Source organism: Myotis yumanensis, unplaced genomic scaffold (genome assembly GCF_028538775.1).
Source record: "Myotis yumanensis isolate MYYU_CA2020_CCGP unplaced genomic scaffold, mMyoYum1.0.hap1 SCAF_1, whole genome shotgun sequence".
NCBI lineage: Eukaryota > Metazoa > Chordata > Mammalia > Chiroptera > Vespertilionidae > Myotis > Myotis yumanensis.
Window position 1 is genome coordinate 81,071,499 of NW_027223752.1, and position 12,232 is coordinate 81,083,730.

A 12,232-nucleotide genomic window follows, 5' to 3' on the forward strand; every position below is an offset into this window, starting at 1 on the left:
ATTTTTATATATCAAGTGTGTGTGTGGCGGGGGGCGGGGGATGTAAGTCGTTCTGAAAGACTTTACATTAGCCATAGGCAAAGGCGATAGGAGAAGGTGAAGAGGAGCTAGTTCTGGGATGGATACAGCGGGAGTCCTGAAGCTCATGTGCAAATGAGAAGCAGAGGCTGCAGGGGTCCCACAGTGCCAGGCTGTGCTCTCCTTTGGATAATCACAGAAATAGCCACCTGGAACTTCAGCAAATTATAGGGATGTGAGCAGTCTTTTGTCAGAGCTGGTCCACAGCTACTAACAGGCTTGTTGTTCTGTCTCTTTCTCCTGCCACGGTAACTTTACTTTAGGACATCTCAGAGTCTCTTTTCTTGTCAGTCCTCTTTGATAAATTTGCCCATTTGTCATTATAACACAGCCTTCTTTATGCCTGCTAATATTTTTTGTTCTGAAACATACTTCCTGATATTAATATAGTCACTACAGCGTTATTTTTATTACTTTTAGCCTGGTATACCTTTTCCATCTCTTCACGGTTAACCCTTTATTTTCAACCTTTCTGTGCCATGATATTTGCACAATTTCCCCAAGCAGACCTGAAACCTAGGTCTTTAGGATAATGATATGCCTGGAATATTGACTTCAGATGTAACTTGTCACACAGTAAGCATTCAGGGGCTTTATCAGAACAGCTGGCATGGGCTAGGCAGAAATCAAACAAGCCTCATGAGTGGCAACTCTGAAAAGGATGGAATGGGACCCTCACCCCAGTCAGGTGGAATAATAGGAACCTGAATGACGCTGTGGAGATCTGAAGGCCAGGGAGAAGTGTTCCACTGATAAAGTGCTGCAGCGTCTTCTCTATGCAGGTCCTACCTTTATTCAGTTAGTTTGTTACACCCTCTATGTATTACAGTAACGGAATTTGTGTTCTTCATGTGTGTCTATTAAGGTCATTTCACATAAGGTCATTTTGTGAAACCAACCCTCAACGTTTCAGGTATGGCTTTTGTAAATAGCAAGTATCTGGAATTCTCTCCTTTAACCAATCAGAGTATCTCTGTTTTTATATAGTAAGATTTTTGGGGAGTTGGGTTCTGGCTTTTTTTCTTCTTTCTATAATTATTATTATTATTAGTGGCTTAAAATTTATTTCTTCATAGAAATTTATTTCTGGAAGCAACAGGTCCAAAGTCAAGGTGTCTCTAGGGCCATATTCCCTCTGAAGGCTCCAGGAGAGAAGGAATCCTCTCTTGCCTCTTCCAGCTTCTGATGGCTCCAGGTGCTCCTTGGCTTGTAGCAACACAGTTCCATTCTGTCTCTGTCTTCACATGGCCTCTCCTCTGTGAGTGTGGCTTCTCTTTTCTCTCGTATTGGACTTGGGGCACATCAGGGCAATTCAGATGAGCTCATCTCAAGATTCTTAATTCAATTACATTTACAAAGACTTTTTCTTAATAAGAAAGCATTCACAGGGTTTCCCTATTAGGACATGAACTTATTTTGAAAGGGCCCACCTCTTTTGTTCTTCTTCCCCCCCCCCCCCTCCTCATCCTCCTCCTCTCCCCTCCTCCTCCTATTTCCTCCTCCTTCTCTCCCCTCCTCCTCCTCTCCCCTCCTCCTCCTCTCCCCTCCTCTTCCTCTCCCCTCCTCCTCTCCCCTCCTCCTCCTCTCCTCCTCCTCCTTCTCTCCCCTCTTCCTTCTCTCCCTTCCTCCTCCTCTCCCCTCCTCCTCCTCTCCCCTCCTCCTCCTCTCACTTCCTCCTCCTCTCCCTTCCTCCTCCTTCTCCCCCTCCTCTCCTCTCCTCCTCCTGCTCTTCTCCCCTCCTCTTCCTCCTCTTCCTCCTCCCCTTCCCTCCTCCTCCTCCTTTTCCTACTTTTTCTTTTTCCACCTCCTCTTCTTTTTACAATTTTGGGGGCTTTTTGATATATTAAATTAAATTTTATTTTTTCCATTTGTCATACTTTTTCAAATTTGCTTTCCTCCCCCACCCCGTTCCTGTTTCCTTTTGGATTAAGATTTCTTTGTTTTCCACTGCATTTTTTTCTTCTTCTACCAATTCCTCTTTATTAGTAGCTCTCCTTAAATACTTAACAATCATATTTCATTTAATAGTCTATTAAATATGCTTAAATTCATTAGTTCATAATGAGATGGATTAGTTATGTATTGCCACACAACAATTTGTCCCAAATTTTATCAGTTAAAATCAATAAACATTTATGATCTCATACTTCGTGGAAGTGACATACTCTAATTTCTGCGATATTCTTTTGGCTACACAGGGCAGCCTTATTCACTGTAGGAGTGCACTGTACAAAGGCATGAATATCAGGGGGTGAGAATCGGTGGAGCTAGCAAAGACCGGCTGTCATAGCCTGCCTCTGGCCCTCACTGATGCATGTCCACCTTACATGCAAAATTTACTTACCCCTCCACAGACCCCCAAAAGTCGCATCCCATCAGAGTGTCAGCTCAAGGTCCATAATTGCATCATCTAAATCATGTATGGATGAAGCTCATCAGGTATGGTTCCCTACATAGAATCTCTCCAGAACAATTCCTCTCAATCATAAAGCTGATTAACTAGACACACAAGCTACATCTGGCTTCTACATGCACACACATAACACAGGGCAGGTATAAAAGAAACACCACGGGGAAAATAGGAGGAGGGCGAGGCAGGCACGCAGGAGTCACTGCGTCATAGAAATTTTGAAATTCAGTAGGGTACTTGTTGGCAATCCTTTCGTTAGGATTCAAGTCCTGGGAATAATTCTCTGTGGCTGTGTGCTCTGCCTCTGAGATCATGATTCTGCCCACTGAGCCACCCTTCGCTTTCTATGAAAGCGAGTCTGTGTTTATAGTTGAGTGGTCCCCGCTTGCTTCCTGTCTGAAGAAGTTTGGGGTTGAAAGGCTTCTTTTCATTTCCTACTGCCTTACAGTTCCAGCCGCTGTGGTTCTGCCACCCCGAGGTCTTCTGTGAATCTTGTTGGGATTTTTCCACTGGACAGAAATCACCGAAAGATGCCTCTTTGAGGCAGCTCTGTGCCTTGACCTCTGCTGAGAGTGCTGAGGGTGAGGCTCTCGGGCGTTTTAGAATCCCCCTGTTTGGCTGAACTATTCTCTGAGGCGTCACCTTGAATGGTTCTCAGGTCTTAGCAAGAGAGTTTACGCTCGCCCTCAGCTTCACCTTTAGACACCGTTTCCCTGAACATGCTCTCCCCCGTTGCCACTTGTTAGTATTCGCTTTACTCGCATCTGAAAAGGCTGGGGATTTTCTGACCTCAGAATCCTTGCTGCTTCTTGTGGAACAACCATCCCTACACCTTATCTCTCCCCTATCACATTTCACTCTAAGAAGCTAGAAGAAATTAGGCAACACTTTTGAACACCCTTCCCAAACACCCTTCCCTATTCTTGCATAGGTCACCCATTTCACCAGGTACATCGTCTACCTTCTGCACCGCTGCCAGCAGCACTGTTGCTAAACATTCTGCCACTTCATAAAAAAGGCTCCCTTTTCTCCAGTTTCCAAAACCATTTTCCTCCTGTTTCTTTTTTTTTTTTTTTAATATATTTTATTGATTTTTTTACAGAGAGGAAGGGATAGGGATAGAGAATTAGAAACATCCATGAGAGAGAAACATCGATCAGCTGCCTCCTGCACAGCTACTACCAGGGATGTGCCCACAACCAAGGTACATGCCCTTGACCGGAATCGAACCTGGGACCCTTCAGTCCGCAGGCCGACGCTCTATCCACTGAGCCAAACCAGTTAGGGCAGTGGTCAGCAAACTCATTAGTCAACAGAGCCAAATATCAACAGTACAACGATTGAAATTTCTTTTGAGAGCCAAATTTTTTAAACTTAAACTATATATGTAGGTACATTGTTATCAACTTAATTAGGGTACTCCTAAGGCTTAGGAAGAGCCACACTCAAGGGGCCAAAGAGCCGCATGTGGCTCTCGAGCCGCAGTTTGCCGACCACAGAGGCCCTCCTGCTTCTTTAAATCCACACTGGCAGCCTCCTCAAAGGCCATCGGAATCATACTCACAGTCCTTTCATGGGCTGTTTCCTCAAAGTTCTTCCAACTCCCCGCCTTGCTGCCAAAGCCTCGCCAACTTTTTAGGTTTTTGCTGGGACAGCAGCTCGCTTCCATGGACCAAAATCTGTATTAGTGATCTGTGGCTGTGTGTCAAATTGCCCTAAAGTTTGGCAGCTTAAAAGAACATTAAGTACTTAATATTTCACACAATTTTGGGGGGAGGGTAAGAAATTTGAGAGACTTTGGCTCCCCCGTGGGATGGCAGGTAAGATGTCCACGGGGCTGCTGTGAGCTGAAGGCCTGGAGGATGCGCAGACAAGGTAATTCACTCACAGAGCCGGTGTTGATTCTGTCAGCAGGAGCCTCAGTGCCTCTGCACCTGGGTCTTCCCACAGGACTGTCCTCACGACATGATAAGGACCTCCCTGCAGAGGAAGGAAACAAAGACAAAGCAAGGAGGAAGCCACAATATATGTTAAGAGCTTGGGAGTCTCAGAAAGCACACACCATTATTTTCACAATTTTTTATTGGTTACTCTAACTCTGGGCTGGTGAGGATCACTGTGGGCTTGCTATCATAGTAAGATTTGGAAGACTGTGAGAATAAACAAGTCATCTTCTTTGTCAAAGAACAGTTTAGACAGCCGCCATGTTGGACTGCGTGACTTGGCAGCCACCTTGTTGGCTGCATGACTTGCAGCTCCCCTGGGGGGCTGCCTTCTTGAAATGGCAAAGGCCAACACCTCCCTTTGAATTAGCCAATCGTGAAAGACTGTGCACCTGGGCTCCAATCAAGAGTGAGGGACAGGTCACGTGTGTCAGGATTAAAAAGCCGAGCAGACCGCCTGCTCGGTGGCACGTGCTCCCACACTATGTGCGTGCACACCCTTCTACACAGCAGTAAAGATATTTGCCTTGCTGCCTGGCTCCCGAGTATGCTTTGTGTTCTACCAGGACCCCTAAATTTGGGGGCTCACTTTATTTCTTACAATTTGGGGGTGTATCCGGGATACCATTTGTCATCATGGGGAAATTGGACCCCTCTCCTGAGGAGGTGCACCCCACTGCCAAGTTGCAGTAGTCTCGGTGAGGAGGGACAGCCATTACCCCCGGACCGACTATGAGCTCAGGATCAAGAGTCAGCCAGCAATGCTTGAAGGGCCCAAGCAAGACCCGCGGCAATCAGGTAACTTCATGCATGAGCCAAGGTGGGAAATTGGACTGAGTACTACTTTGGTGCTTGGGTATCCTCACAGCATATGTAGCTGAGCATATGTGACTGGGAGGTGTCTTGGACATAAAGCAAGTGGGAAGTTCTGATCTGTGGTTCCGTTCTCCTGCAAGGGAAGCAGCCAGAGAGGAACAAAGCAGATCTCGGGGAGTACGAGAAATCTCCAATAGCGGGGGTTGAGTACATAGTCACAAAGGACCTGCCAAGGATGGGAAACAGAAATTCTAGGCCTAGGGAATACATTCCCCCAAAATAGTCCATTGGGAGAATGCTGGGATTCTGGGGAGGGGCAGAACCAGGGACAGAAGACATTGCTCTGGTGGGGCTCTTTTTTAATGCCAGGCATTCTGTGGTGTAAACTTTTAGTGTGTTGCGTGCGCCTGTATAAGAATGTTTCTGTTAATGTTTTATGTCTCTTTGTTTAATTTGTTTAAAAATGAGACAAGTCCCACTTTGGAGAAGCCCAGTTATGTGTGGTGGGGCTGAACATGTGACAGAGACTGCAGGAACGTCCCAGCAGGTGCCAAGAATTTTTAATATTGGGGACTCTTTCTGCTCTCCCTCTCAGGGTGTTAGCCACCAGAAACTCTTAGCTAGTGAGATTTCTGTCTGTGTGTCTATAATTTAATGTTGACTTTCTATCTTTAGGGACTTTAGTTTGCTCTTCCCTGGCTTATGAATATGGGTGAAAGGGGGAGGGCTAGGCCCTCCACCTTCCCCCAGGGTAAGGGCCATCTTGCCCCAGGGTAAGGGCTACGTCCTCCATCTTACCTTGGCCACGTGTTTGGCAAGGAGCTTCTTCCCGGAAGTCTAAGACTCTGCTAGCCACACCCAGGAACAAGACATCGACTTGCGCCTGGCCAATCGGCAGAGCACAGTCCTTTCTCCTCCCCTTACTCCGACCCCCCCTATATAACTGGTCTCTAGGTGGGGTTCTCTCTCTTGGCCACTTGGCTAGCCGATGTGTCAGTGAGTCTGGTGGATGGGGAGCTCAAGCTAGCTTGAAATACAGATTCTTATGCTTTTGCATCGGATTGGCTGGCTCCCTGATGTGGTTTCTTGGGAATCTTGAAATCTGGGCATAACAATGGGGAAGTAGGTTATATGGGTTGGGTTGGGTTGGGTTGGGCAACAAGGTTAATGCTTCCATGATAATGGGCAGTTCTTGAATGAGGATGGACTGCATTCCAAGGGTGACTCCCAGGTCCCAGGGCATATGATTCCCAGCCAGGTTGGTATGTCCTTTCTTTGAACAGAAAGGGCAATCATGATTAAAAGCATAATTAATATTTTCTATAACTATAACTAGTCCCCAGTGTTCTGTTTTCTCCCATAACACTGGGAGAAACAGATCTGTAGAAGTACCCTCCAGCTGTGAAGCAGGGGCACTCCTATTGTCATAAAGAAAAATAAAATAGTACTTTCACATTGAGTTATCCCTCTTACAAAATTGGTCAAGAAAATGCTTTAGGTAATAATTGACTTTAAAATCTCAAAGTTGTTAAGACATAATAAATAGATGTAACTAAAATGAAGGATTTGTGATAAAGCTTTTTCAGTAATAATTATAAATATGTTAATAATAAAAGTCCAGTCACTCAAGAAGAGATTGACTGTGCTCTCTGTTGGAGGAAGGGGCCAGACATCCTTCTCCCTGTAAAGGCAGAGAAACCTAAAAGAGAACAAGGGCAGACAGAGAAGGGGGGTCCCTTTCCTTGCCTTCCCTTCCCTATGCAACCAGGGGACAATCTGAGGGAACATCCAAGAAGGCAATTTACAATCCCAGTCTCCCCCTCAGGGGGAGGGCTGTCTTGATAAGGCTCCAACTGGCCCTGAGGCCTCTGTGCCACCAGGAACCAGCTTTTCTAGGTTATGAAAGGAGTTGGAGCAGTGTAAAAAAAAATAGTTAAAACCTCTGCTGGAAGACCCACATGGCTTAGCTGACCATCTAGACCCATTTTGGGGCCCACAAGTGTATATGCAGACCCGAGTTAATGTCTATCTTGGGAATACAATTCTCAGGAAAAGAAGGGGGAGTGATTTGAAGGTCGGGTATGTCTATCTGGGAAAGGGAGCAGATGGGTCACAGAGGAAAAGGAGGAGACCCCTCACTGAGCCTTTAGATCCCAAGGCCGAATTCTCCCCTCTTCCCCCCCCCCCACCCCCCCCCCACCCCCCCCCCCCCCCCATAGAACAGTTTCTTAACAGTCCGGCTACTATCAGAAGCTGAACTCATTATCACCCAAACCTTAGCCTGTTATCTCTAAGGAAAAATGTGGCAGTTTTGAATCCAAGCAGCTAGAGGTCTGGATACACAGCCAGATGGACCATCACTGAGGCCCTAAAGCATTGGCAGCTTTAGCTGATGACTGAGCTGGAACCTTGGATTGAGGGTCCTTTCTCTGATTCACTAGAGCAATGGTTTGGAAAGTGGAAGGGAGCGATGGTGTTCATATTCACCCCTTTGATTAGGAGTTACAATAATGGGATGTTACATCATCCCATGTATGGGAGGCCTTATCCAAAGGTTAATTTAAACCACATTAACCAAATAGCAAATTAGACTTCTCCTAGACACTGTAGAGCATGAAAGTTGATGAATGTCAGCCAAGTTTGAAAAAAAGAGTTTAAATAAAGAAAAGAGGGGAATCGTGAGAATAAACAAGCCATCTTTTCTGACAAAGAACAGTTTAGACAGCCGCCATGTTGGACTGCGTGACTTGGCAGCCACCATGTTGGCCACATGGCTTGCAACTCCCCTGGGGGCCGCCATCTTGAACTGGCAAAGGCCAACCCCTCCATTCAAATTAGGCAATCACAAAAGACTGTGCCTCAGCTCCAATCAAAAGTGAGGGACAGATCATGTGGGTAAGAATTAAAAAGCCAAGCAGACCGCCTGCTCAGTGTACGTGTGCTTTCAGACAGTGTGCTTTCAGACCCTGTGCATGTGCACCCTCCTGCAGGAGTAAAGATATTTGCCTTGCTGCCTGGCTCCCGAGTATGCTTTGTGTTCTACCAGGACCCATGAATTTGGGGGCTTCCCTTATTTCTTACAAGACACAAGGGAATCAATTCACATCTTGAAAATTTATAAATAATAAAACCGTAATATGCTAATTAGACTGGACAGCCAAATGACCTTCCGAACAAAGCCGCAGCTGTGTGGGCTGAGGCAAGCTGCTGTGGCTGCGAGGGCAAAGCCCCTTGCACAAATTTCATGCATTGGGTCTCTAGTTAGTAAATAAAGGGGAAGAATCAAACATTTATCCTGCATTTCCTATGTGAACTGCATCTAAAATATAAGGACAAAGAAAAGTTGAAAGTAAGAGAATGAAAAATATGTATATACCATGCATACTTTAACCAAATGAAAGCTGGTTTAGTTATGTTAATATTAAAGTAGACACTAAGAGAGAGATCATTACTAGAAACTAGGGAAATTTCATAATAATAACAGGACCAAGCCAACAAGAGGAAGTAAAACTCCTACAATAATATGCATTTAATAACATAACCTCAAATATATATAAAGCAAAACATGACAGAAAATAAGGAAAAAATATATAAATTAGAATCACAGTTGGATATTTTAACACATCTCTCTCACTAAATAATAGAACAATCTAAGAAAAAATCTGCAAGGATATAAAGGATATGAACAAACAACTAATAAAATTGACATATATAGAACACTGCATCCAAACACCACAGAATACACATCCTTTTCCAACATATATAGATATTTACCAAAATAAAACCTACATATTTGTTAAAAGTCTTAACAAATTTGAAATAATTAAAGTATACAGAGTATATTATCTAAATGCTGTGGAATTGAGCTACAAATCTACAAGAAGATAACCATAAATTCTTGTTTAGAAATTAAACAAGACAAGAAATGAAACAATAGATTTCTAAATAACCTGAGTCAAAAAAGAAACCACAATAGTAATGAGACATTACAAAAATTAAAAAGATAAAAGGACATTATGCCAATTAATTTATAATGTAATTAAAATAGAAGAAATAATTTAAATCTACCGAAACAAAAAAGGAAATAGATGATCTGAATAGTCCCGTAGCTAATACAATTTTTAATTCTGCTGTTCTTTTAATTTTAGAGAGAAAGGAAGTGAGAAAGAGAGAATCATTGATGTGAGGAACAGCAATTGGTTGCTTCCTGCACTTGCCCCAACCAGAGATAAAATGCACAACCTGGGTACGTAACCTGACCTGGGATGAAACTTGCCATCGTCTGGTGTAGGGGATGACACTCCAACTAACTGAGCCACACTGGCCAGGGCTTTTAAATCTTATTTTTAAAAATTCCCTACAGAATAGGAACCAAGATGGCAGTGTAGGTAAATGCAGTACTCGTCGCCTCTCACAACTACATCAAAATTACAACTTAAATACAGAACAACCATCATTCAGAACCACCTGAAATCTGGCTGAACGGAAGTCCTACAACTAGAGAATTAAAGAAAGCACATTGAGACTGGTAGGAGGGGCGGAGGCACAGAATGAGTTGGTCCAACACCCACACCCACGTGTGGCATTTTAAATTTATTTTTATTCTTTTAAATATATTTTGTTAATTTTTTACAGAGAGCAAGGGAGAGGGATAGAGAGTTAGAAATATCGATGAGAGAGAAACATCAATCAGCTGCTTCTTGCACACCCCCTACTGTGGATATGCCTGGAACCAAGGTACATGCCCTTGACTGGAATTGAACCTGGGACCCTTTAGTCTGCAGGCCGATGCTCTATCCACAAGCCAAACCAGTTAGGGCACATGTGGCATTTTTTAATTGGGAGGGGTATCTTGGCTGCAGAGGCCTCCCATGAGGAATGAGGGGTCCCAGCCCCACACCAAAGCCCTCCGTCTAGGGGTCCAATGACAGGAAGAGAAGTTCACATAACTTTGGGCTGTAAAAACCAGTGGGAATTGTGGCTGAGTGACACAGAGGCTGCTTTAGACCTAGGCATTTCCTCTTAAAGGGCCAGTGCACAGCCTTACAAGGTCTCACTCCCTCTGAGCTCCAGCGCTGGGGCAGGGGCTTGGGGGGAATCCAGGGACATATGGCGAGGAACTGGATTGTCTGGCATTGGAGCAAGAACTTGGGGGCAGCTTTCTCCCAGACAGGGGTGCTAGCAGGTCATTGCTCCTATGCTGAGACCTCCTCCATCACAGACCTGACTGGCAGGGGCCATATCTGAGTCTCCATCAAACTGGCTCATACTGTTCGCTCTGCCCTAATGATTCCCTGAAACTCCACCCCACCCAATTTGCAGCCCCACCCAAGCTGTTTGCAGTGGTTTTTCCTGGATGAATGGCCTAACCTGGATCAGGCTTCAGACTTTCCTAAAATCTCTCAAACAAGCAGCAGCTGGATTCAGAGTGCTCCATACCTCTTAATAAAAGGACCCAGACACAGCACTAGCAGCAGCCTGCCTTGTTTCACAGCTTGGCCTCTCCTGGGCACTTCCAAGCCAAACACAAGTAGCAGCCATCTGCAGATTAGTCTGTACCTCCAGGCAGGGTACAGGCAACAGCTAACTTTGCACATCCAGGAGGACCCCAGAGTCAGTGCACCTGGTGGACAGTAAAAACCATGAGCAACACACTCAAGGGGAAGACTCAGTGAGCACCAAAGCCCCACTGAAGCATGTCTTGCTCCATAGGGGTGTCTCCTGCAAAGCAGCTCTTCCACTGTAGTCAGAGCTGCTCCTCACAGCCAATTGACTTGGGGGCAATTACTCCCAATGACACCAACAGCAATCAAGGCTCAACTACAACAAGACAGTGCACACAGCCCACACAGGGGCCCAGCAAAGGTGACTGGGGAGGCAGAGCCATTGGGCCCTATAGGACACCAAGTACACAAAGCCATTCTACCAATTCCAGGAGACATAGAAAAAAACACACACACCTAATACATAGAAAAAAACACAGGGAAGCAGTCAAAATGTGGAGACAAAGAAACATGTCACAAATGAAATAACAGAAGAAACCTCAGAAAGAAAAAAAAAACTAAATGAAATGGAAACAAGCAAACTACTAGATACAGAGTTCAAAACAATGGTTAAAAGGATGCTCAAGGATCTTAACAAAAGCTTCAAGGGGCCGAACCGGTTTGGCTCAATGGATAGAGCGTCGGCCTGCGGACCGAAGGGTCCTGGGTTCGATTCTGGTCAGGGGCATGTATCTTGGTTGCAGGCACATCCCCACTGGGGGGAGTGCAGGAGGCAGCTGATCGATCTCTCTCATCGATGTTTCTAACTCTCTATCCCTCTCCCTTCTTCTCTGTAAAAAATCAATAAAATATATTTTTTAAAAAAAAGCTTCAAGGGGCTTAGTGAGACTTTCAACAGTCTTAGTGGGAATGTCAAAGACATGCAAAAGGACCAGTCAAAAGTTAAGCATACAGTAATTGAAATAAAGAATAATTACCTGCCTGGTTGGGGTGACTCAGTGGTGGAGCATCGACAAATGAACCAGGAGGTCATGGTTTGATTCCCAGTCAGGGCACATGCCCAGGTTGTGGGCTCGATCCCCAGTGGGGAGTGTGCCAGAGGGAACTGATCAATGATTCTTTCTCATCATTGATGTTTCTGTCTCTCTCCCTCTCACTTCTCTGAAATCAATAAAAATATATTTTTTAAAAAAGAGTGGTTAAAAGAAAAAAGAATAAACAAATATGAAGACAGAGAAAGGAGCCTCTGGGACAACTTCAAGCCTACCAACATTCACATTATGGGAGTGCCAGAAAGAGAAGAGCGAGAGCAAGATATTGAAAATCTATTTGAAGAAATATGACAGAAAACTTCCCCTGGTGAAAGAAATAGACTTACAAGTCCAGGAAGCACAGAGTCCAAGTCAAGATAAACCCAAAGAGGCCCACACCAAGACACATCATAATTAAATGCCAAAGGTTAAAGACAAAGAGAGAATCTT